The following is a 24,840-nucleotide window of genomic DNA, read 5'->3' on the forward strand; positions in this document are numbered from 1 at the left end:
GCAGAAAAGGAAGATGGAAGAAAAGGTCTGCAAACACTGGAGTGGCAGTTGCTCTTGGCCTGGCAGATGTGGCCCCAGAAGGCGCTTGAAGGCACGCAGCAGCGAGGTGTGTGTTGGTACTGGAGGCAGCGGCATCAGTACCCAGGGATGGAAAGTGGACTACTGAGAGGATGCCTTTACAAACACTAGGCACAGGATCATGTGCCATTTATTAGCTCTGTCACCCATTGCACAGTTTTGAGTCACAGTTCCAAGGTGGAAAGCAGTGGTGGTGGTCCTGATAAAGCAGGTGTCCTACCTGAGTAGTGACCACAGCCTAGTTCATAAGGACAGTGACCAGACTCTAATTATCACACCATGTGAAGGCACCAAAAAAGTCACAAACCTCTTAGACCATCTTGTGAAAACAGAAATATACAATAGACAGAAATTCCAGCTAGTTCCTCCATCCTTAGGACTGCAGAGTCATAGTCACATAAAATTCAAAATGAATATGTAAGTTAGAAGCATGAGCAAATAAAAGAGAACCTTAGTACACAAAACTACTATGGAGAAATGACAACTCAGAGCATGAACTCAGAAAACAAAGTCTTGAAAACAAGAGTAATATAAGAAATATTGGGAGTAAGAGATAATAACAATTAACAATGTTAAACTGATTTCTATCTCAGAAGGAAGATGACGCATGAAACTCATAAGAACATCATAATCATTGACAGTAAGAAGGAATCTACTTAAGTAGTGGGTACAGGTGAGTGAATATTGTGTTTAGGATGACCTCCAAAGAATAATGGAAGGGTGAAAAAGAAAAAAAAAAACCTTGGGAAAGAGAAACAGGAGAAAAACAATGGTAAAATTTTATTCTCATAATAAAGATTCTCATGCAAGAATTTTTAGAATGGAAAGGAAAATAAGAGGCAGAGAAGGGCAATGTTTGACTTTCACACACACACACACACACACACACACACACACACACACACACGAACTAGTTCAGTGAGGGAAGAATGTATATGCACACATAATTCCCTACAGAAATTTATATGCACTTCCCAACAGGGAAGTAGGAGGGCAATAGGCCTTGGGAGTGGGTTAAGGCTGTAATAGAAGCTGTAAAGATTAAGAGAGGCAGTAGTCAGATGCAAAATAGACTTTTATATAATTACTTCATCTTACTATTACTTCCTATCCAGGGTAAAAAACAAAAAAACAAACAAAAAAAAAAAACAGAAGCATAATTGGGACAAAATAGTATGGAGGAAAAGATATTATTAGAAATTTTCACTATGAATGTGAATGGATGAACTTACCCATAAAATAGTATAGAATAAAAGACTGGATTAGAAATCAGAACTCAACAATATGTTGCATACAACAGAGACATGAAACAGAAAGACGCATGGAGTAAAAATAAGAATCTAGTGTGTTTCAACAGAAGTAAAACAGGCAGAGTTAGTAATCATTATCTCAGTTAAAGGAAAGACCCAATTAAAAGAAATGTTCAGGGAAGCTACATTTTGCTTCAAGGTGCAAATATAATAGAAGACAATGAATTAATTCATATCAGTACTGAACATATATGCATCAAATGGCACAACATGCAAATACTTGAAGGAAAAGTTAGAAAAGGTACATCAGGACAAAGCTAGTCAAGTATAACCGTGGAGCCTCTCAATTTACTCCTTTACAGCCTTAGACAACTCCAATCATAAAAAACCACAAAAGAACTTGTGGAGATATGTGGAATTTTAGAAGACTGAGATAAGCTTGGCTTCTGGAGAATATTGAAGGGCAGCAAAAATGAGTATACCTTTTTCCCCCATAACTCTACATGGGACCTTCACAGAAATTGATCTTGTATGTGAGCATTAAACTCCTCAGAAAGAAATGCAGAAAAGTAAAATATTAAATGCACCCTCTGGCAACCATAATGCAATGAAAAATACATTCGAGAAAGGGCTTGTGAAACACAGATTAAAAATTAGTTGGACACTAAACAATCTACTCCTAAAGAAAGAATGGGTCAAAGAAGCCATAATAGCAAGCGTCAATAATTTCATTAAAGAAAATGATAAAAATGAAATACTATAACAAAAATGTGGGATGGAAGTAAAGCCATACTTCAGGAAACATTTGTAACTGTAAATGCTTATATTAAAAAAAAAAGAGCCCAACAAATTGTATTCATGAGTTATTTTAAATTGTATATTGGTTTTAGCCATGATGTAAAATCACAAATGGTATACTTTGTAAAAGGACATTCTGAACAACTTATTGGTCAAAAACAAGCAAACAAAATTAGATCTTGTCAAATATTTACAGGAACGAGAGCTTCAATAAATGTTTTGCCAGATTAAGGCAAGTGATTGACTTTTTTTCATGTACATATATTTTTATATTTACATACATACATACACATATATATTTTAGATTTTCATCTCACCAAAAAAATACATTTTATTCTTATTCTCATGCCTGTTTCGGGACTTGGGTTTTACTAAAGAACACTAGCAGGGCTCCAATTTACTATTTCTCAAAAGAGTGACTTTTTCATTGCTAAATGTTTATGAGTTTTCACATAGGAGGGATAAAACACACAAGTTTTTTTCCATTACTTATTTCTTTAGTTACATTTATTTTATATCTATGTTTGAGCAGTGCCCTGTTTTGAACACATAAATTGTATCTTTTGAATTATTTGTGTGCTAATTTTGTCTATAAATAGTGACTATTTCTTAAAAATAGTATTGATACCTATAATAGATTTATTCTTTTAAGATATTACATGCACTATCCTTCTTTTCGGTTTCTTTTTCTGTTTTTAGAAAAATTGGGACCACAATAGGAAAATGATGTTAATTATAACTCACTGAATATTTCATTCAGGACATATATTTTCAGATAATTACTCTTTTACAGATAAAAATTAGATGTTGCATCCATGACCTAAATACATTTTTGTTTAATAAGTTTTAGTTTATTAAATGACATATAAGTTATTTAAATTTGGAAATTGTTTCCCTTGTCAAGCACATATACTTACATTGTTTTTTCCATAAATACAACCTATTCATTGATTAGAACAATAATAGGTGAAACAACTTGTCCTTTTGAAGCCACTACACTAGAGTGCATTTGCTCTTTTTTGACCACTTATAAAAAAGAACAGAAAAGACTAGATTTCTTAGTGGGAAATCCAAGAAAAACTCACAGTGAGTCCTTTTTCCAATATGAGGCAGAAGAGGAAGATGGAAGAAAGGCCTGTAGCACTAGAGTGCTCTTGGTCTGGCAGGTGTGGCCCCAGAAGTCACTTGAAGGCACGCAGCAGTGAGGTGCAGCTGGAGGTAGCATCATCATTAACCAGGGATGGAAAGTAGATTACTGAGAGGATTCCTTTTCCACACTGGGCACAGGATTAGGTGCCATTTATTAGCTCTGTCACCCATTACCCAGTTCTGAGTCGCAGTTCCAAGGTAGAAAGCAGTGGTGGTGGTCATGAAGAAGCAGGTATCCTACCTGAGAAGTGACTATAGTCCAGTTCATGAGGACAGTGACTAGACTCTAATTATCACACCATGGTGGAGGCACCCAAAAATCCACAGACCCTTAGAACATTTTATGAAATCAGAAGGACATAATAGAGAGAAACTCCAGCCATTTCATCCATCCTTAGGACTGCAGAGCCAGACACACATAAAAACCAAATGAATATGTAGGCTAGAAACATGAGCAAACAAAAGGGAACCAGGGCATACAAAACTAATATGGTGACTGGGAAAACCTGGGCATGAACTCAGAAGAAGACCATGTCTTGAAAACAAGAGTGATATAAGAAATATTGGTAGTAAGAGTTCATAACAATTAACAATGTTAAACAGTTAACCTTCACATTGGAAAGATGACACATGAAACCCATAAGAACAAAATCATCATTGACAGTGTCTCCTTAAGCAATGGGCACGAATGTGGGAATATTGTGTTAGGATGGTCTTCAAAGAAGAATGGAAAAGTGAAAAAAGAAAGGAAACTCTGAAAAACACAAAATGTCAAGAATTTCAAGGGAATCAATGAAAAAAATACCAATGAAGGTGGCCTAGCTGTACCAAATCTAAAACTATATTATATAGCAGCAGTCATCAAAACCATTTGGTTCTGGCTAAGAAACAGAGTAGTTGATCCGTGGAACAGGTTAGGTTCACAGGACAAAATAATGAATGACTATAGTAATCTAGTGTTTGACCAACCCAAAGACCCCAACTTTTGGGAAAAGAACTCACTGTTTGACAGAAACTGTTGGGAAAATTGGAAACTAATATGGCAGAAATTAGGCATTGACCTACACCTAACACCATGTACCAAGATAAGATTGAAATGGGTTTATGATTTAGACATAAAGAGTGATATTATAAGCAAATTAGAAGAACATAGGATAGTTTACCTCTCAGATCTGTGGAAAAGGAAGTAATTTGTGACCAAAGAAAAACTGGAGCTCATTATTGAACACAAAATAGATAATTTTGACTATATTAAGTTAAAGTTTTTGTACAACTAAACTAATACAGACAAAGTTAGAAGAAAATAAATAAATTGGGAAAACATTATTACATTGAAGGGTTCTGATAAAGGCTTCATTTCTAAAATATATAAAGAACTGCCTGAAATTTATAGGAATTCAAGCTATTCTCAATTGATAATGGTCAAAAAATATGAACAGACTATTTTCAAATGAAGAAATTGAAACCATTTCTAGTCATATGAAAAGGTGCTCTAAATCACTATTGATCAGTGAAATGAAAATTAAGACAACTCTGAGGTACCACTACACACCTCTCAGATTGGCTAAGGTGACAAGAAAAGATAGTGAGGAATGTTGGAGGGGATGTGGGAAAACTGGGACACTGATACATTGTTGGTGGAATTGTGAACACATTCAGCCATCCTGGAGAGCAATTTGGAACTATGTTCAAAGGGCTTTCAAACTGTGTATACTCTTTGACCCAGCAGTATTTCCTCTGGACTTATATCCCAAAGAGATCTTAAAGGAAGGAAAGGGACCCGTATGTGCAAAAATGTTTGTGGCAGTCCTCTTTGTAATTGCAAGAACCTGAAAAATAAGTTGGATGCCCATCACTTGGAGAATGGCTGAATAAGTTATGGTATATGAATGTTATGGAATATTATTGTTCTATAAGAAATGATCAGGAGGATGATTTCAAAGAGGCCTGGAGAGACTTACACGAACTGATGCTGAGTGAAATGAACAGAACCACGAGATCACTGTACATGACAACAATAAGATTATAAAATGATCAACTCTGATGAACGTGGCTCTTTTCAACAATGAAAATGATTGAGGCCTGTTCTAGTAATCTTGTGATGAAGAGCCATCTACACCCAAAGAGAAGACTGTGGGAACTGAATGGATCAAAAAATTTTCAACTTTTAATTGTTTGTTTGTTTTTTTTCTTTCTTTTTTTTCCTCTTTGATCGATTTTTCCAGCAAGAAGTTAAATAAGCCATTTGATTTTGAATATTTTTTTACCAGCTTAAAATTTTTGAATTTCCATCAAAAAAGGGGCGGGAAGGGAGAAATGAAACCTTTTTCAAGGGCCCGAAAATATCCTTGATTGTTTTGAAAAAAAACCAAAAAAAAACAGGAAAAGGAAGGCAAGAAGGGAGGAGGGGGAAGGAAGGAAGGAAGGAGGAGGGAGGGAGGGAGGGGAAGGAAGGAAGGAAGGAAGGAAGGAAGGGAAGGGGAAGGAAGGAAGGAAGGGAGGGGGAAGGAAGGAAGGAAGGAAAGAAGGAAGGAAGGGGAGGGAAGGAAGGAAGAAAGGGGGAAGGAAGGAAGAAAGGAAGGAAGGAAGGAAGGAAGGAAGGAAGGAAGGAAGAAAGGAAGGAAGGAAGGAAGGGAAGAAAGGAAAAGGAAGGAGGGAAAGGGGAAGGAAGGAGGGAGGGAGGGAAGGGAGGGAAGGAAGGAAAAGGGAAGGAAGGAAGGAAGGAAGGAAGGAAGGGAAAGGAAGGAAGGAGAAGGAAGAAAGGAAAAAGGAAGGAAGGAAAAAAGGAAGAAGGAAGGAAGGAAGGGAGGGAAGGAAGGAGGAAGAAGGAAGGAAGGAAGGAAGGAAGGAAGGAAGGAGGGAAGGGAGGAAAGGGAAGAAGGGGGGAAGGAAGGAGGGAGGGAGGGAAGGAGGAAAGGGGAAAAGGAGGGAGGAAGAAAGAAAAATGGAAAAATGGAAAAGAAAGAATGGGAAACCCACATAATACAGATTTCAGAAAAAAAGGAAAAGGGAAAAAAGTGGAAAACAGGAATATGGAAACAACTTTAAGAAAAAAGGAGGGAAGGGCTTTGGGGGGGGGCTTAAAAGGTATAAAAAAAAAAGGTAAAAAAAAAAAAAAACTTTAAAATTTAAAAATATTAATTATTAGGGAAAATAAAATAAAAACAGACTTAACAAATAATGGAATGGTATTAGGGAAAATAGATTAGAGATAATATAATGGGAAACAACTACAAAAGAAGAAAATAAGAAATTAAAATAGAACCCATAAATTCAAAAAGCATGAAATATAAAGGCAAACAGTTACAATAAGAATCTAGTACGATTCAGCAGAAATGAAACAGGCATAGTTAGCAAAAATCATTTCAGACAAAAGAAAAGTCGCAATAGACCCAATTCAAAGAGATGGGCAAGGAAACTCCATTTTGCTTAAAGCTGCTATAGACAATGAATTAATATCAATACTGAACATATATATAAAATGGCACAACATTCCCATACTTGAAGAAAAGGTTAAATGTCTTACAATAGGAAAAAGCTAGGAAATTTTAAAAGTGGAGGCCCTCAACTTTAGTCTTTGACTGCCTTAGATAAATGCAATTATAAAATAACCAAGAAAGAATTTGAGGAAATGTGTGGAATTTTAGAAAAGTAAGATAAGTGTGACTTCTAAAGAAAGGCAATAAAAATAAGTATATTTGATTTTCCCCGCAGCTCTGCATGGGACCTTCAAAGAAACCGACCTTATATTTGGACATAAACACTTCAGAAAGAAAGGCAGAAAAGTAAAATATTAAATGTGACCTTTGGGGACCATAATGCAGTGAAAAATACATTCAAGAAAGGGCTTTTGAAGCACAGATTAAAAATTAGTTGGAAACCAAATAATCTACTACTAAAGAAAAAATGGGTCAAAGAAGCCATGATAGCAAGTGTCAATAATATCATTAAAGAAAATGACAAAAAATGAAATAGTAGAACCAAAATATGGGATGGAGACAAAGCAATACTTAAGGAAACATTTTTAACTAAAAATGTATATTTCCATAAAAGTTGGGGAAAAAAGAGCCCAACAAATTGGATCCACGAATTATTTTAAATTATATATTAATCTTAATCATTATTTAAAATCACAAATGGTATACTTTGTAAAAATATATTCTCAATAACTTATTGGTCAAACACAAGTAAACAAACAAAGTAAGACCTAGTCAAGTATTTACAGGAATAAGAAGTTCAGCAAAATTCTTTCCAGATTAAGGCAGTGCAGCAATTAATTTTCTTTATGTATATACTCATATATATACACATATATTTTAGATTTTCATTTCACCAAAGTAATACATTTTTCTCTTTTTCTCAGTAACTCTATTTCTTAGGTTTTACTAAAGAGCACTAGCATGGTGCTGACTTACGATTTTTCAAAAGACAGACTTTTTCATTCTTTGTTAAATGCATCTATATCTCCCTATATCCCCTATATCTCCCTGAGAGACAAAACACTTACACTTTTGAGTTTTTTCCTTTTCATTTATTTCTTCAGTTAGAGTACATTTAATTACATCTATGTTTAAACAGTACCCTGTTTTGAACACATAAATGGATCTTTCGAAATTTTTATGTGCTAACTTTTTCTATAAATAATGATGATTTCTTAAAAATAATAGTGATACCTACAGCAGTCTTATTCCTTCAAGACATTACATATATTTTTCTTCTTTTCAGAATTCTTTTCTGTTCTTTTTTAATATTGGAATCACAATAGGAAATTGATGTTAACTACAACTTACTGAATATATCATTCAGGATTTACATTTTCACAGACTGATCTTTTACAGATACAAATTGTAAAGTATCTTATAACCTACATAGTTTTTTGTTCAATCACTTTTAATTTTGAATTACATATCATTTTTTTAAAATCAGAAATTGCTTCCCTTTTTAATCAAATGTTCTTATATTGTTTTTCCCATAAGTACAACAAATTCATATACTAGAAAAAAATAGATGAAACAACCTTAAAAAAATCCCCACTACATGTTATTCATATTTTTAAATTCTTAATAAAGAGACCACAGAAAATACTAAATAGATTTCTGAGTAGGAAAGGTAAGAAAAACTTACAGTGAATCCTTTTTCCAATAAAAGGCAGAAGAGGAAGATGGAAGAAAGGCCTGCAGACACTGGAGTGGCAGTTGCTCTTGGCCTGGTGGGTATTGCACCAGAAGATGCTGAAGGCACGCAGCAGTGAGGTGTGTCAGTGGTGGTAGAGGCAGCGGCACCAGTGCCCAGGAATGCAAAGGAGACTTCAAAGAGGATGCCTTTACAAACACTAGGCACAGGATCAGGTGCCATGTATTAGCTCTGTCACCCATTACACAGTTCTGAGTCGCAGTTCCAAGGTGGAAAGCTTCCAAGGTGGTAGTCCTGATAAAGCAGGTGTCCTTCCTGAGCAGTGACCACAGCCCACTTCATAAGGACAGTGACCAGATGTCTAATTATTACACCATGTGAAGGCACTCAAAACCTACAGACACATATATTATCTTTGGAAAGCAGAAGGACATAATAGATAGGAATTAAGGCCAGTCCTTCCATGTGGAGGAGAGCAGAGCCAACTTGAACATAAAATTTAAAGTGAAGAAGTAGGAAAGAAATGAGCAAAAAAAATTACCTGGGCATACAAAGCAACTATGGTGAAAAAAGTAACTCAGGGCTTGAACTCAGAAGATAACAATGTCTTGAAAACAAGAGTGATACAAGAAAAATGTCCCAAGAGATCATAAGAATTACCAAGGTTAAACTGTTTACATTCCCATATGGAAGATGACACATGAAATCCATAGCATCATCATCATTATGGCAGTGAGTGCCTACTTAAGCAATGAGCATGGGTGTGGGAACATTGTGTTAGAAGGGAAGGGTGAGAAATGAAAGGAAGCCCTGGAAAAAGAGGTCAGGAAAGAAAAAATAGGGAACTTTCACTCTCATAATTCAGGTTCTCATGGAATAGTTTTTACAATAGAAGGGAAAATAAAGGGCAGAGAGGGGCAACGTTTGAACCTCATTCACATCTGAACTAGTTCACTGAGAGGGAAGAGTACATATGCATACAAAGTTGCTTATAGAAATTCATTTTTATTTCCCAACATGGATGCAGGAATAGAAGGGGCTTTGGGGAGGAGGGTGGCTGTAATAAGAGATAGTGAAGATTAAGACAGGCAGTGCCTAGAAGCAAAACAGACTTTTGTACTGTTACTTCACATTACTATAACATTATATCCAGGAGAGAGAGAGAGAGAGAGAGAGAGAGAGAGAGATTGAGAGATGCAAAATAATAGAAAATGGTATGGAGGAAAAGATACCAGTCCTAACTATGAACATGAATGGATGAACTTAGAAAAATGTAGAGGATAGAAGAATGGATAAGAAACCAGAACCCAGCATTATGTTGCTTACAAGAGAGATGTGAAATAGAAAGACAGTTAAAATAAAGAGTTGGAGCAGATTTTAGTATGAACAAATTAAAACAGGCAGAGTTAGCAATTATCATGTCAAACAAAGGAAAAATACAAATAAATCCAATTCAAAGAAATGTTCAGGGAAACTACATTTTGTTAAAAGCAGGAAATTACATTTTGTTAAAAGCAGCCAAAGACAATGAATTAATATATATATATATATATATATATATATATATATATATATATATACACACACACATCAAACTGAAAAACCTCCAAATACCTGAATAAAAATTAAATGCCTTATAACAGGAAATAGGAAGTAAAACTTTAACAGTAGAGTCCTCTCAATTTACTCCTTGATAAACTTAAACATAATCATAAAATAATAAAGAAAGAATTTTAAGGAGATGTGTGGAACTTTAGGAAAGTGACAAATGATAAATTTCTGAAGAATACTGAATGGTAACTGAAATGAGTATAACTTTTTTGTCAGTTCTGCATGGTACGTTCATGGAAATTGACCTTGCATTTGGACATAAACACCTCAAAAAATGCAGAAGATGAAAATACTAAATGTACCCCTTAGGGACCATAATGCAACAAAAAAAATTCGTTAACAAAGGGCATTTAAAGCATCCATTAAAGATTAGTTTGAAAGCAAATAATCTGCTCCTAAAGAAAGAATCGATCAAAGAAACTATGATGGCAAGTGTCAATAATTTCATTAAAGTAAATGAAAAAATGAGATAGTGTAACTAAAATATGGGATGGAGACAAAACAATACTTAAGGGAATATTTGTAACTGTAAATGCTTATATCAATAAGACATGGAAAGAACAGTTCAAGAAACTGTATTCAGGTATTATTTTAAATTAGCCATTATTTAAAATCACAAATGGTAGGCTTTGTAAAAGTAAATTCTGAACAACTTATTGGTCAAAAACAAGGAAACAAACAAAATAAGATCTCATTAAGTATTTATGATGAGAACTTCAGTAAAATTCTTGCCAGATTAAGGCAGTGCAGCAATTTATTTTCTTCATATATATATATATGTATGTATGTATGTATGTATATATATACATACACACATACATATATATATATATGTGTGTGTATGTATATATAAACATACACACATACACACACACACAGGTCTATATTTACATAAATACACACATATATTTTATATTTTCAAGTCACCAAAGGAGTACATTTTTCTCTTTTTCTCAAAGACTCTTTCAGTACTTGGATTTTACTAAAGAGCAGTAGCACGGTATTGATTTACTATTTTTCAAAAGATAGCCTTTTTCATTCTTTGTTAAATGCATCTATATCTCCCCGTAGGAGAAACAAAACACTTACACTTTGAGGTTTTTCCTTTTCACTTATTTCTTCAGTTATGGTACATTCAATTATGTCTATGTTTGAACAGTACCTTGTTTTGAACACATAAATTGTATTTTTTTTTTTTTTGAGGCAACTGGGGTCAAGTGACTTGCCCAGGGCCACACAACTAAGAAGTGTTAAGTGTCTGAGGTCAGATTTGACTTCAAGGCTGGTGGTATATCCACTGCACCACCTAGCTGCCCCCAACATAAATTGTATCTTTTGAATTTTTTATGTGCTAACTTTATAAATAATGATGATTTCCTAAAAATCATAGTGATACCTACAGTAGCCTTATTCCTTTAAGATATTGCATGCATTTTTCTTTTTCATATTTCTTTTCTTTTTTATTGGAACCACAATAGGAAATTGATATTAAGTATAACTCATTGAATATATCATTCAGGATTTACATTTTCAGAAATTGATCTTTTACAGATATAAATGGTACAGTATTTTATATTGTCTCTTATAACCTATATACATTTTTGTTTAATAAGTTTTAATTTAAAAAAATTTTTAAATCAGAAATTTCTGCCCTTTTCACTCAAATGTTCTTATATTGTTTTTCCCATAAGTACAACATATTCACAAACTAGAAAAATAATAGATGAAACAACCTTTAAAAAAATCCCCACTACTTGTTCATTTTTTTATTTCTTATACAGACTACCGAAAATACTAAATAGATTTCTGAATAGGAAAGGTAAGAAAAACTTACAGTGAGCCCCTTTTCCAATAAAAGGCAGAAGAAGAAGATGGAAGAAAGGCCTGCAGACACTGGAGTGGTCGTTGTTTTTGGACTGGTAGGTATTGCACCAGAAGATGCTGAAGAAATGCAGAAGTGGTGGTGGTGGCAGCAGCACCAGTGCCCAGGAATGCAAAGGAGATTGAGAAGAGGATGCCTTTACAAACACTAGGCACAGGATCAGGTGCCATTTATTCACTCTGTCACCCATTACCCAGTTCTGAGTCGCAGTTCCAAGGTGGAAAGCAGTGGTGGCAGTCCTGATAAAGCAGATGTCCTACCTGAGTAGTGACCACAGCCCAGTTCATAAGGACAGTGACCAGACTCTAATTATTATACCATGTTGCAGGTGCCAAAAATATTACAAAGACCCCTAGATTTTCTTGTGAAAGCAAAAGGAAATAATAGGAACTTCAGCCAGTCCTACCATTCTGAGAACAGAGCCCAACCTGAACATAAAGATATAGGCTAAAGAAATGAGCAAAATAAGAAAATGGAATCTGAGCATAAAAAGCTACAATGGTGAAAGGGCAGCTCAGGCCATGAACTCAGAAGATAACAATGTCTTGAAAACAAGAGTGATATAGGAAAAATTGGGAGTGAGTGATCATAACAATTACTAGGGATAAACTGCTTACATTCCCAAATGGAAGATGGTACATGAAACATCATCATTATTATGGCAGTGAAAAGAAGTCTACTTAAGCAGTGGGTATGGGTGTGGGAATATTGTGTTAGAATGACCTCCCCCCCCAAATGGAAAGGTCAAAAAAGGAAGACCTGGGAAAAGGGGGACAGAAGAAAAAGAATAAGGAAAGTTCACTCACAAAATAGAGACTCTCATGGAAGAGTTTTTACAATGGAAAGGAAAATAAGGGGCAGAAAGGGGCAATGTTTGGCCCCAATGCACATCTGAACTGGTGCAGTGAGAGAAGAGAATATATACACACACAGTTGGGTTTAGATATTCATCTATATTTCCCAACAGGGAGGTAGGAGGGGAAAGGACTGTGGGGGAGGGGGAGGATTGTAATAAAAGGTAGTAAAGAAAAAGAAATGTAATGGTCAGAAGGCAAAAAGATTTTTTGACAGTTACTTCATAGTAATATTACTTCTTACCCAGGGTAAAAAAAGAGAAGCACAAATGCTACCATTAACAGTCCTAACTGTGAATGGGAATGGATAAAGTCACTCATAAAATGGTAGAGAATAAAAGAATGGATTAGAAATCAGAACCCAACAATATGTTGTTTTCAAGAAAAACATGAAATGAAGACACACAGAGTTACAATAAAGATTTTGTGTCAGGGTCTAATTGTTTCAACAAAATTAAAACCAGGAAGAGTTAGAAATCATCATATCAGACAAAGGAAAAGTACACATTGATCAAAGTCAAAGACATGTTCAGGGAAACTACATTTTGCTTTAAGCTGCCATAGATAATGAATTAATATCAGGACTGAACATATATTTCTCCAATGTCTCCAACATCCAAATACTTGAAGAAAAAGTTAAGTGCCTTATAGTTGGAAATAGCTAGTAAAACTTTTAACAATGGAGGCTCTCAATTTACTCAAAAATAGCCTTAGATAAATGTAATCATAAAATAACTAGAAAAAAATCTGAGGAGAAGTGTGGAATTTTAGAAAGTAAGATAGCTTGGCTTCTGAAGAATATTAAAGGGCAACAGAAATGAGTATACCCTTTTTCACATCTTTGCATGATATTTTCACAATAATATTAAAAGTAGCCTTTGGGGACCATAATGCAATGAAAAATATATTTAACAAAAAGGGTCTTTCAAACATAGATTAAAAATTAGTTTGAAATCAAATAATCTACTCTTAAAGAAAGAATGGATCAAAGAAGTCATGATAGCAAGTGGTATGAGGCAAATGGTATTCAGCATGACAACAAATGGGGGATGGAGACAAATCAATATTTAAGGGAAAATTTATAATTGAAAATGCTTATATCAATAAAAGATGGATCAAAGAGTTCAACATACTGCATTCATGAATTATTTTAAATTATATATTTGTCTTAGACATTATTAAAATCACAAATGGTATACTTTGTAAAAGGAAATTCTGAAAACCTCGTTTGTCAAAAACAAGCAAAGAAACACTTTGAGAATAACACTTCATCATTATTTACAATAATGAGATAGCAATTGTCTTGCTAGATTGAGGCAATTCAGAGTTTTATTTTCCTCATGTTTGGGTGTGTGTATATATTTACATACACATATGTATTTTAGATTTTCATATCAGCAAAGGAATACATTTTTTGCTTTTTCTCAATGACTCAGTTTCTAGACTTGGGTTTAACTAAAGAGCACTAGCATGGAATTGTTTTACTATTTAAAAAAATAGACTTTTTCATTGTTAAATGCATCTATCTGTTCCAATATGACAGACCAAACACTTATAATTTGTCTTTTTCTTTTTCACTTATTTCTTTAATTTTAGTATGTTTAATTACATCTATGTTTGAGGAATATGGTGTTTTGAACACATGAATTGTATATTTTGAATTTTTGTGTGCTGTCAATAGTGATGATTTCTTAAAAAATAATATTCATACCTACTGCAGCCCTATCCTTTCAAGATATTGCATGCACTTTCCTTCTTTCAAATTTCTTTTCCGTTTTTAAAAGAACTGAAACCACAATAAGAGACTGATGTTAACTATAACTCATTAAATAAGTCATTCAGTACACAAATTTTCGGAAGATTACTATTTTATGGATACAAATTATACAATATTTTATATTGCATCTCATAACATACATGCATTTTTGTATAATTAGTTTTAGTTCTGACATATAAAAATTATTCAAAATCAGAAATTGCTTCCCTTATAAATTAGGTATACTTATATTGTTTTTTCCCTTACATAAAATCTATTCATTCACTAGAACAATAATAGGTGAAACAACCTGTACTTTTGAAAACAATGCATTTCATTATTTTTTTTAACCTCCTGTAGAAAGAGAGCACAGAAACTACAAAATAGATTTCTGACTGGGAAAGCCAAGAACAACTCACTGTGAGTCCTTTTTCCAGCAAAAAGCAAAAAAGGAAGATGGAAGAAAAGGCCTGCAAACACTGGAGTGACAGTTGCTCTTGGCCTGGCAGGTGTGGCCCCAGACACTTGAAAGCATGTGGCAGTAAAGTGTGTGGTGGTGCTGGAGGCAGCGGCATCAGTACCCAGAGATGGAAAGTGGATTACTGAGAGGATTCCTTTTCCACACTGGGCACAGGATCAGGTGCCATTTATTAGCTCTGTCACCCATTACACAGTTCTGAGTCATAGTTCCAAGGTGGAAAGCAGTGGTGGTGGTCATGGAGAAGCAGGTATCCTACTGGAGAAGTGACTATAGCCCAGTTCATGAGGACAGTGACTAGACTCTAATTATCACACCACAATGAAGGTACCTGAAGACACCTAGTTCACTTGGGAAAGCAAAAGAACATAACAGACAGAAACTCTGACCAGTCCTCCCATCCAGAGCCCAACTCTTAACAGAAAATCCAAAATGAACAAAGATTAGAAACATGAACAAACAAAAGAGAATCTGCGCATACAAAACTACTATGATGAATGGGAAACTCAGGGCATGAACTCAGAAAAAAAAAAACAATGTCTTGAAAACAAGAATGATAAGATATATTGGGAGTGAGAGATCATAACAATACCCAGGTTAAACTGTTTACATTCTCAGAAGGAAGATGACATATGAAACCCATAAGAACATCATCATCATTATGACAGTGAGGAGGAGTCTACTTGAGCAGTGGGCATGGGTATGAGAATATGGTGTTAGGATGAACTCCAAAGAAAAAAGAAGGGTGAAAAATAAAAGAAATCTTAGGAAAATGTGGATAGGAGAGAAAGAAAGTAGGAAGTACCCTCACATAAATAGAGACTCTCATGGAAGAGGTTTTAAAATGGAAGGAAAAATAAGGGACAGAGAGAAGCAATGTTTGGCCCTCACACACGTATCTTAACTAATTCAGTGAGGGAAGAGTTTGTATGCATAAAGCGTTGGGTTTAGACATTCATTTGTATTTTCCAACATAGACGTAGGAGGGGAAAGAGCTTTGGCGGGGAAAGGGATGTAATAAGAGGTAGTAAAGATAAAGAGAGGAAGTCGTCAGAGGCAAAGCAGACTTTTATTCTCTTATTTCTTATTACTATTACTTCATATCCAAGGAAAAAGAAAAAATGAGGAGCAGAAATAATACAGAATGATATGGAGGGAAAGATGCCATTGGCAGTCTTAACTATGAATTAGAATGGATGAACTCATAAAATGGTAGAGGATAAAAGAATGGATTAGAAATCAGAACCCAACATTATGTTGTTTACAAAAGACACATGAAACAGAAAGATATAAAGTTACAATAAAGAGTTAGGGCAGAATCTAGTATGTTTCTAGAGAACTTAAATAAGCAAAGTTAGCAATCATCATCTCAGACAAAGGAAAAGTAGAAATCGACCCAATTCTAAGTAGTGTTCAAGCAAACTACATTTTGCTGAAAACTGACTTAGTCAATGAATTCATATCAATACTGAACATATATGTCTCCAAATGATACAACATCCAAATACTTTAAGGAAAAGTCAAATAACTTACCACAGGAAAAAGCTAGGAAAGTTTTAAGAATGGAGCCTTTCAATTTACTTGTTGAAAGCCTTAGATAAATAAAATCATAAAATAACCAAGAAAGAATTTGAGGAGATATGTGGAATTTTAGAAAAGTGAGATAAGCTTGGTTTCTGAAGAATACTGAAGGTCAACAAAAATGTGCATACCTTTTTTTTTTTTTCGCAGCACTGCATGGTAGATTCACAGAAATTGACCTTATATCTGCATATAAATACCTTAGGAAGAAAGGTAGAAAACTAAAATATTAAATGTACCTTTTGGGAATCAGCCATGAAAAATACATTTTAAGATATCTTTGAAGAGAACAGATCGTATTCATACATTATTTTAAATCATATATTGATCTTAGACATTATTTAAAATCACAAATGCTGTATGCTGTAAAAGTAAATTCTGCACAATTTATTTGTCAAAAAACAAGCATACAACCAAAATAAGACCTTGTCAAGTATTTACAGAGACAAGAACTTCAGCAAAAGTCTTGCCAGATTAAGGCAGTGCAGGTATTTATTATATCCATGTATACATACATATTTACATACTCACATATATTTTATATTTTCATCTCACTAAAGGAATACATTTTTCTCTTCTTAATAACTCTGTTTCAGGACTTGGGTTTTACTAAAGAGGACTAGCACAATACTGATTTACTATTTTTCAAAAAAGAGACTTTTCCATTGTTAAATGCATCTGTCTCTACCCATAGGAGAGACAAAACACTTGTATTTTTTTCCACTTATTTCTTAATTTTTAGTGTATTTTATTACATCTAGGTTTGAGCAGTACCCTGTTTTGATCACATGGATTGTATCTTTTGAATTTTTTCTGTGCTTTGTCAATATATAGTAATGATTTCTTAAAAATTATATTGATACTTACAGCAACCTTATCCCTTCAAGACATTACATACAATTTCCTTCTTTTTCAGATTTCTTTTCTGTTTTTTAAAAAATTGGAACTACAATAAGAAATTGATGTTAACTATAACTCACTGAATATGTCATTCAAGACATACATTTTCAGAGGATTACTCTTTTACAGATACAGATTATATGATATTTTACATTCTATCTCATAAGTTAATACATTTTGGTTTAATCAGTAATAGTTTATTAAGTGACATGAAAGTTATTTAAAAACATAAATTACCTCTCTTGTCAATCATGTATACTTATATTCCTTTTTCCATAAATACAACCTATTCATTCATTAGAACAATAATAGGTGAAACTTTTAAAACCACTGCACTGGAGTACATTTTCTCTTTTTCTACATCTGATACAAAGAGACGACAGAAAAGACTATAATAAATTTCTGAGTGAGAAAGTCAAACAAAACTCACAATGAGCCTTCTTCCAGCACAAGGCAGAAGATGAAGATGGAAGAAAGGCCTGCAGACAATGGAGTGGCAGTTGCTCTTGGCCTGGTGGGTACTCCACCAGAAGATGCTGAAGGCACGCAGCAGTGAGGTGTGTCAGTGGTGGTGGAGGCAGCGGCACCAGTGCCCAGGAATGCAAAGGAGACTTCAAAGAGGATGCCTTTACAAACACTAGGCACAGGATCAGGTGCCATGATTTAGCTCTGTCACCCATTACACAGTTCTTGGTCGCAGTTCCAAGGTGGAAAGCTTCCAAGGCGGTGGTCCTGATAAAGCAGGTATCCTACCTGAGTAGTGACCACAGCCCAGTTCATAAAGACAGTGACTGGACTCTAATTATCACCACATTGGAGACACCAAAAACTTATAGACTTCTAGATCATTTTGTGAAAGCAGAAGGACATAATAGACATTTTAGTCAGTTCTCTCATCCAGAGGAGAGCACAGCTCAACTCAAACATGAAATCCAAAATAATCATTTGGGCTAGAAAAATGAGCAAACAAAAGAGAACCTGAGCATACAAAGCTACTATTGTGAAAGAGCAATTCAGGGCATGAATTTAGAAGAAAACAATGTCTTGAAAACAAGAGTGATATAAGGAATATTGTGAGTAAGAGATCATAACAATTATAAAGGTTAAACTATTTAAATTCCCAGATGGAAGATGACACATGAAACCCATAAGAACATAATCATCATTATGACAGTGTCTACTTAAACAACAGGTATGGGTGTGGGAATATTGTATTAGGATAATCTCCAAAGAATAATGGAAAAGGGAGGAAAAAAAGGAAACCCTAGAAAAGGGAAAACCCTAGAAAAGAGAAATAATGGGAAACATTCACTGAAATAACACAGGCTCTCATGGAAGATTTTTACAAAGAAAGGGAAAAGAGGGGTAATGTTTCACCTTCATGGAAAACTGAACTAGTTCAGTGAAGGAAGAATATGTATGCAAACACAGTTGGGTTTAGAAATTTATATGTATTTGCCAACAAAAAGTAGGAGTGGGAGGGGCCTTGGAGGTAGGTAGGCCTTAATAAGAGGTAGTAAAGAAAAAGAGAGGCAGTGGTCAGAAGCAACACAGACTTTTGTACTGCTACTTTCTATTACTATAACCTCTAATCTGATTTTTTTTTAAGAGAAGCACAAATAGTAGAGAATGGTGTGAGGTACAGAGACCGTTAGCAATCCAAACTGTTTGAACTCACCCATAAAATGGTGATAGGAGGATAGTAGAAAAAATTAGAAATCAGAATCAAAAATGTGTTGTTTATAAGAGAGACACGAAACACACACACACACACACACACACACACACACATACACACAGAGTTACAATAAAGGGTTGGGACAGAATCCAGTCTGTTTCAACTGAAATAAAATAGGCAAAATTAGCAATCAACATCTCAGACTAAGGAAAAGTACAAATAGACCCAATTCAAAGAGATTTTTATGGAAACTACATTTTGCTTAAAGCTGCCATAGATAATTATTTAACCTCAGTACTGAATATATATATATATGCATCAAATAACAGCATTCAAATACTTGGAGGAAAATTAAATGCCTTACAATAGGAAAAAGGTAGTAGTTTTCACAATGGAACCATTCAATTTATTCATTGAATAACTTAAGGAGATGTGTATATTTTTAGAAAAGTGAGATAAGTATGGCTTCTGAAGAATATTGAAGGACAATAGAAACGAGTATACCTTTTCCCCCACAACTTTACATGGTAGCTTCATAGACAATGACCTTGTATTTGGGCATAAACATCTCAGAATGAAATGAAGAAAATTAAATATCAAGTGCTTTATATATAGTTCTTTTGGGACTATAATGCAATGAAATACACATTTAACAAGGGCCTTTGAAGTATACATTAAAAATTCATTTGAGACCAGCAGGATGAATACAGAGAGGATTGGCAAGACTTACATGAACTGATGCTGAGTGAAATGAGCAGAACCAGGAGATCCTTATATACCTCAACAGCGATACTGTATGAGGATGTATTCTGATGGAAGTGGATTTCTTCGACAAAGAGAAGATCTAACTCAGTTTCAATTGATCAAGGATGGACAGAAGCAGCTACACTCAAAGAAAGAACACTAGGAAATGAATGTAAACTGCTTGCATTTTTGTTTTTCTTCCCGGGTTATTTATGCCTTCTGAATCCAATTCTCCCTGTGCAACAAGAGAACTGTTTGGTTCTGCACACATATATTGTATCTAAGATATACTGTAACCTCTTTAACTAGGTTATAGTTATAAGTATATATATATAGTATAGGACTGCTTGCCATCTGGGGGAGGGGGTGGAGGGAGGGAGGGGAAAAATCAGAACAGAAGTGAGTGCAAGGGATAATGTTGTAAAAAATTATCCTGGCATGGGTTCTGGCAATAAAAAGTTATTTTAAAAAATGCTGGGAAAAAAAAAGAAAAAAAATTCATTTGAAACTAAATTATCTACTCCTAAAGAAAGAATGAGCCAAAGAAGCCATGATACCAAGTATCAATAATTTCATTAAAGAAATTGAAAAAAATGAAATAGTATAGCAAAAATGTGGGATGGAGACAAAGCAATACTTAAGGGAACATTTGTAACTGTAACTGCTTATGTCAATAAAACATGGAAAGAACACTTCAACAAATTGTATTCATGAATTATTTTAAATTATATCTTGGTGTTAACCATTATTTAAAATCATAAATGGTGTACTTCGTAAAAGTAGATTCTGAACAACTTATTGGTCAAAAACATGCAAACAAACAAAATAAGACTTCTTCAAGTATTTATAGGAATGAGAACTTTAGCAAAAGTCTTGTTACATTAAGGCAGTGCAGCAATCTATTTTCTTTGTGTGTGTGTGTGTGTGTGTGTGTGTGTGTGTGTATGTGTGTGTGTGTGAGTGTGTGTGTGTGTGTGTGTGTATTAACTTACATACAAATGTATATTTTATATTTTTATCTCACTAAAGGAATATATGTTTCTCTTTTTCTCAGTTACTCTGTTTTAGGACTTGGGTTTAACTAAGGAGCACTAGCATAGTGTTGATTTACTATTTTTCAAAAAATAGACTTTTTCATTGTTAAATACATCTGTCTCTCCTCATAGCAGGGACAAATACTTGCACTTTGGGGTTTTTTTTTCATTTATTCAATTACAGTATATTTAATTATAACCATGTTTGGAGCAGTACACTGTTTAAAACACATAAATTGTATCTTCTGAATTTCTGTGTGCTAACTTTTTCAATAAATAGTAATGATTTCTTAAAGAATAATAGTGATATCTATAGATATCTTATCCCTTCAAGACATTACATACACTTTATTTCTTTTTGGATTTCTTTTCTGTTTTTAAAAGAAATTGGGATCACAAAAGGAAATTGATGCTAACTTTATAACTCACTGAATATGTCATTTAGGACATAAATTTTCAGAGGATTACTTTTTTACAGATACAATTTATATGGTATTTTATGTTATATCTCAAAACCTAAATAAGTTTTTGCCAAATAAGTTTTGGCTTTTTAAATGACATGCAAATTATTTAAAATCAGAAATTGCTTCCTTTTTCAATAACATATAGCCACATTGTTTTTTCCATAAATACAAATTCACTTATAACAATAATAGGTAAAACAACCTGTCCTTTTGAAAACACTGCATTTCATTAAATTTTTTCTTACCTCCTGTACAAAGAAACCATAGAAAATCCTAAATAGATTTCTTAGTGAGAAAGTCAAAAAAAACTCACAGTGAGTTCTTTTTCCAACACAAGGCAGAAGGGGAAGATGGAAGAAAGACTGTGCAGACGCTGGAGTGACAGTTGCTCTTGGCCTGGCAGGTGTGGCCCCAGAAGAAGCTTGAAGGCACGCAGCAGTGAGGTGTGTCAGTGGTGGTACTGGAGGCAGCGGCATCAGTGCCCAGGAATGCAAAGGAGATTGAGAAGAGGATGCCTTTACAAGCACTTAGGCACAGGATCAGGTGCCATTTATTAGCTCTGTCACCCATTACTGTTCTGAGTTACAGTTCCAAGGTAGAACGCAGTGGTGGTGGTCCTGATAAAGGAGATGTCCTACCCGAGTAATGACCACAGCTCAGTTCATAAGGACAGTGAGAAGACCTCTATCACACCACGTTGGAAGCACCCCAAACCTACAGTTACATAGATCAACTTGTGAAAGCAGAACATAATAGAAATTCCTGCCAGTGTTCTCCTCTAGAGGAGAGCTGAGCCCTACTTGAACACAAAATTCAAAGTGAAGATGGAGACTAAAGAAATGAGCAAACAAAAGAAACCCTGACCATAAAGTTACTACGGTGAAAGGGCAACTCAGAGTATGAATTCAGAAGAAGACAATGTCTTGAAAACAAGAGTGATTTAAGAAAAATTTAGAGTGAGAGATCATAACACTTACCCAGGTTAAACGGCTAACATTTCCATATGGAAGATGACACATGAAACCAATAAGAACACAATCATCTAAATGGTCAGAGGATAAGAACAGACAATTCTCAGATGAAGAAATTGAAACTATTTCTAGCCATATGAAAAGATATTCCAAGTCATTATTAATCAGAGAAATGCAAATTAAGACAACTCTGAGATACACACCTGTCAGATTGGCTAGAATGACAGGGAAAGATAATGAGGAATGTTGGAGGGGATGTAGGAAAACAGGGACACTAATACACTGTTGGTGGAATTGTGAATACATCCAACCATTCTGGAGAACAATTTGGAACTATGCCCAAAAAGTTATCAAGCTATGCATGCCCTTTGATCCAGCAGTGCTACTACTGGGCTTATATCCCAAAGAGATACTAAAGAAGGGAATGGGACCTGTATGTGCCAAAATGTTTGTGGCGGCCCTGTTTGTAGTGGTTAGAAATTGGAAAATGAATGGATCAATTGGAGAATGGTTGGGTAAATTGTGGTATATGAATGTTATGGGATATTATTGTTCTGTAAGAAATGATGAGCAGGAGGAATACAGAGAGGCTTGGAGAGACTTACATGAACTAATGCTAAGTGAAATGAGTAGAACCAGGAGATCATTATATACTTCAACAACGATACTGTATGAGGATGTATTCTGATGGAAGTGGATTTCTTCAACAAAGAGAAGAGCTAACTCAGTTTTAATTGATCAAGGATGGACAGAAGCAGCTACACCCAAAGAAAGAACACTGGGAAATGAATGCAAACTGTTTGGATTTTTGTTTTTCTTCCCAGGTTATTTTTGCCTTCTGAATCCAATTCTTCCTGTGCAACAAGAGAACTGTTTGGTTCTGCACACAGATATTGTATCTAGGATATACTGTGACCTATTTAACATGTACAGGACTGCTTGCCATCTAGGGGAGGGGGGAGGGGGGGAAAAAGTCGGAACAGAAGTGAATGCAAGGGATAATGTTGTAAAAAAATTACCCAGGCATGGGTTCTGTCAATAAAAAGTTATAATTATGAAAAAAAAAAAAAGAACACAATCATCATTATGTCAGTTAGAAGGAGTCTACTTAACCAGTGGGTAGGAGTATGGAAATATTGTGTTAGGATGACCTCCAAAGAAGAATTGAAGGATGATTTAAAAAAAGATACCCTAGGAGAAGGGGGACAGAATCTAAAAAATAGGGAATTTCACTCACATAATAGCTGCTCTCATAGAGGGAAAATAAGAAAGGAGAGAGGGACAATATTTGGCCTTCACTCATATCTGAGCTAGTTCAATGAGAGAAGAGTATATATACATACACAATTGAGTAAAGAAATTCATCTGCATTTCCCAAAACAGAATTAGGATTGCAAAATCTATGATGGGGCTGGGACATGAGTGTATTAAGAGGCAGGGAATACTAAGTGAGGCAGTGGTCAGAAGCAAAATAGACTTTTGTATTGTTAATTCATATTACTAATACTTCCTATTCAGATTTAAAAAAGAGAAGCATAAAGAGTAGAGAATAGTATGAAAAGAAAGGTACCATTAGCAGTCCTGAATGTGAATGTGAATGAACTCACCTATAAAATTTTAGAGGATAATAGAGTGAATTAGAAATCAGAACCCAACAATATGATGTTTACAAGAGAGACATGAAACAAAAAGACACACAGAGTTATAAGAAAGAGTTGGGGCAGGATCTAATGTGTTTCTAAAGAATTAAAACAGGCAGAGTTAGCAAGCATCATCTTAGACAAAGAAAAGTACAAATAGATCCAATTCAAAGATAGGTTCAGGGAAATTACATTTTCTTTAAGCTGCCATAGTTACTGAGTATATATGCATCAAGTGGCACAACATTCAAGTGCTTAAAGGAAAACTTAAGTACCTTACAACAAGAAATAGGCAGTAAAGCTTTAACAGTGGGGTCTCTCCATTTTTTCCTTGAAAGACTTAGTTAATACAATAACTAAGAAAATATTTAACTAATATATAACTAAGAAAAAGTTTAAGGAGGTATGGAATTTTTAAAATGTGAGCCATGCTAGGCTTCTGAAGAATATTGAATGGCAACAGAAATGATTATCCCTTTTTATCTCAGCTCTGCATGGATTCCCATTTACTTCCCAATTACTGATATTTTAATTGGGCATAAACATTTCAGAAAGTAATGTAGAAAACTAAAATATTAAATGTACCATTTGGGGACCATAATGCAATGAAAAGTACACTTAAGAAAGAGTTTCTGAAGCATACATTAAAATTTAGTTAGAAACCAAATAATCTATTCCTAAAGAATGAGGCATATAGTAGCCAAGATTGGAGGAATCAATAATTTCATTAAAGACAATGATAAAAATGAGAAAACAGTCCTAAATCTGTGAGATGATAATCAAGTAATACTTCAGGGAAAATTTATAAATGTTTCCATCAGTCAAAGAGGAAAAGGATA

General features: G+C 34.5%; 1 long non-coding RNA gene across 15 annotated transcripts in view; it reads right to left on the minus strand.

The window, feature by feature from the left end:
* Nucleotides 1-24,840, minus strand: part of LOC105751131 — a 184,956-nt gene that overhangs the window by 30,902 nt on the left and 129,214 nt on the right. The window contains exon 12 of one of the 15 annotated variants that reach the window (XR_004230683.1): nt 22,086-22,104. The exons of the other annotated variants lie outside the window; for them this stretch is intronic. This is a non-coding gene — a long non-coding RNA (uncharacterized LOC105751131). Of the gene's footprint in view, nt 1-22,085; nt 22,105-24,840 lie in introns of those variants that run through there. 15 annotated transcript variants of the gene reach the window in all.

This window comes from Sarcophilus harrisii, chromosome X (genome assembly GCF_902635505.1).
Source record: "Sarcophilus harrisii chromosome X, mSarHar1.11, whole genome shotgun sequence".
Taxonomy (NCBI): domain Eukaryota; kingdom Metazoa; phylum Chordata; class Mammalia; order Dasyuromorphia; family Dasyuridae; genus Sarcophilus; species Sarcophilus harrisii.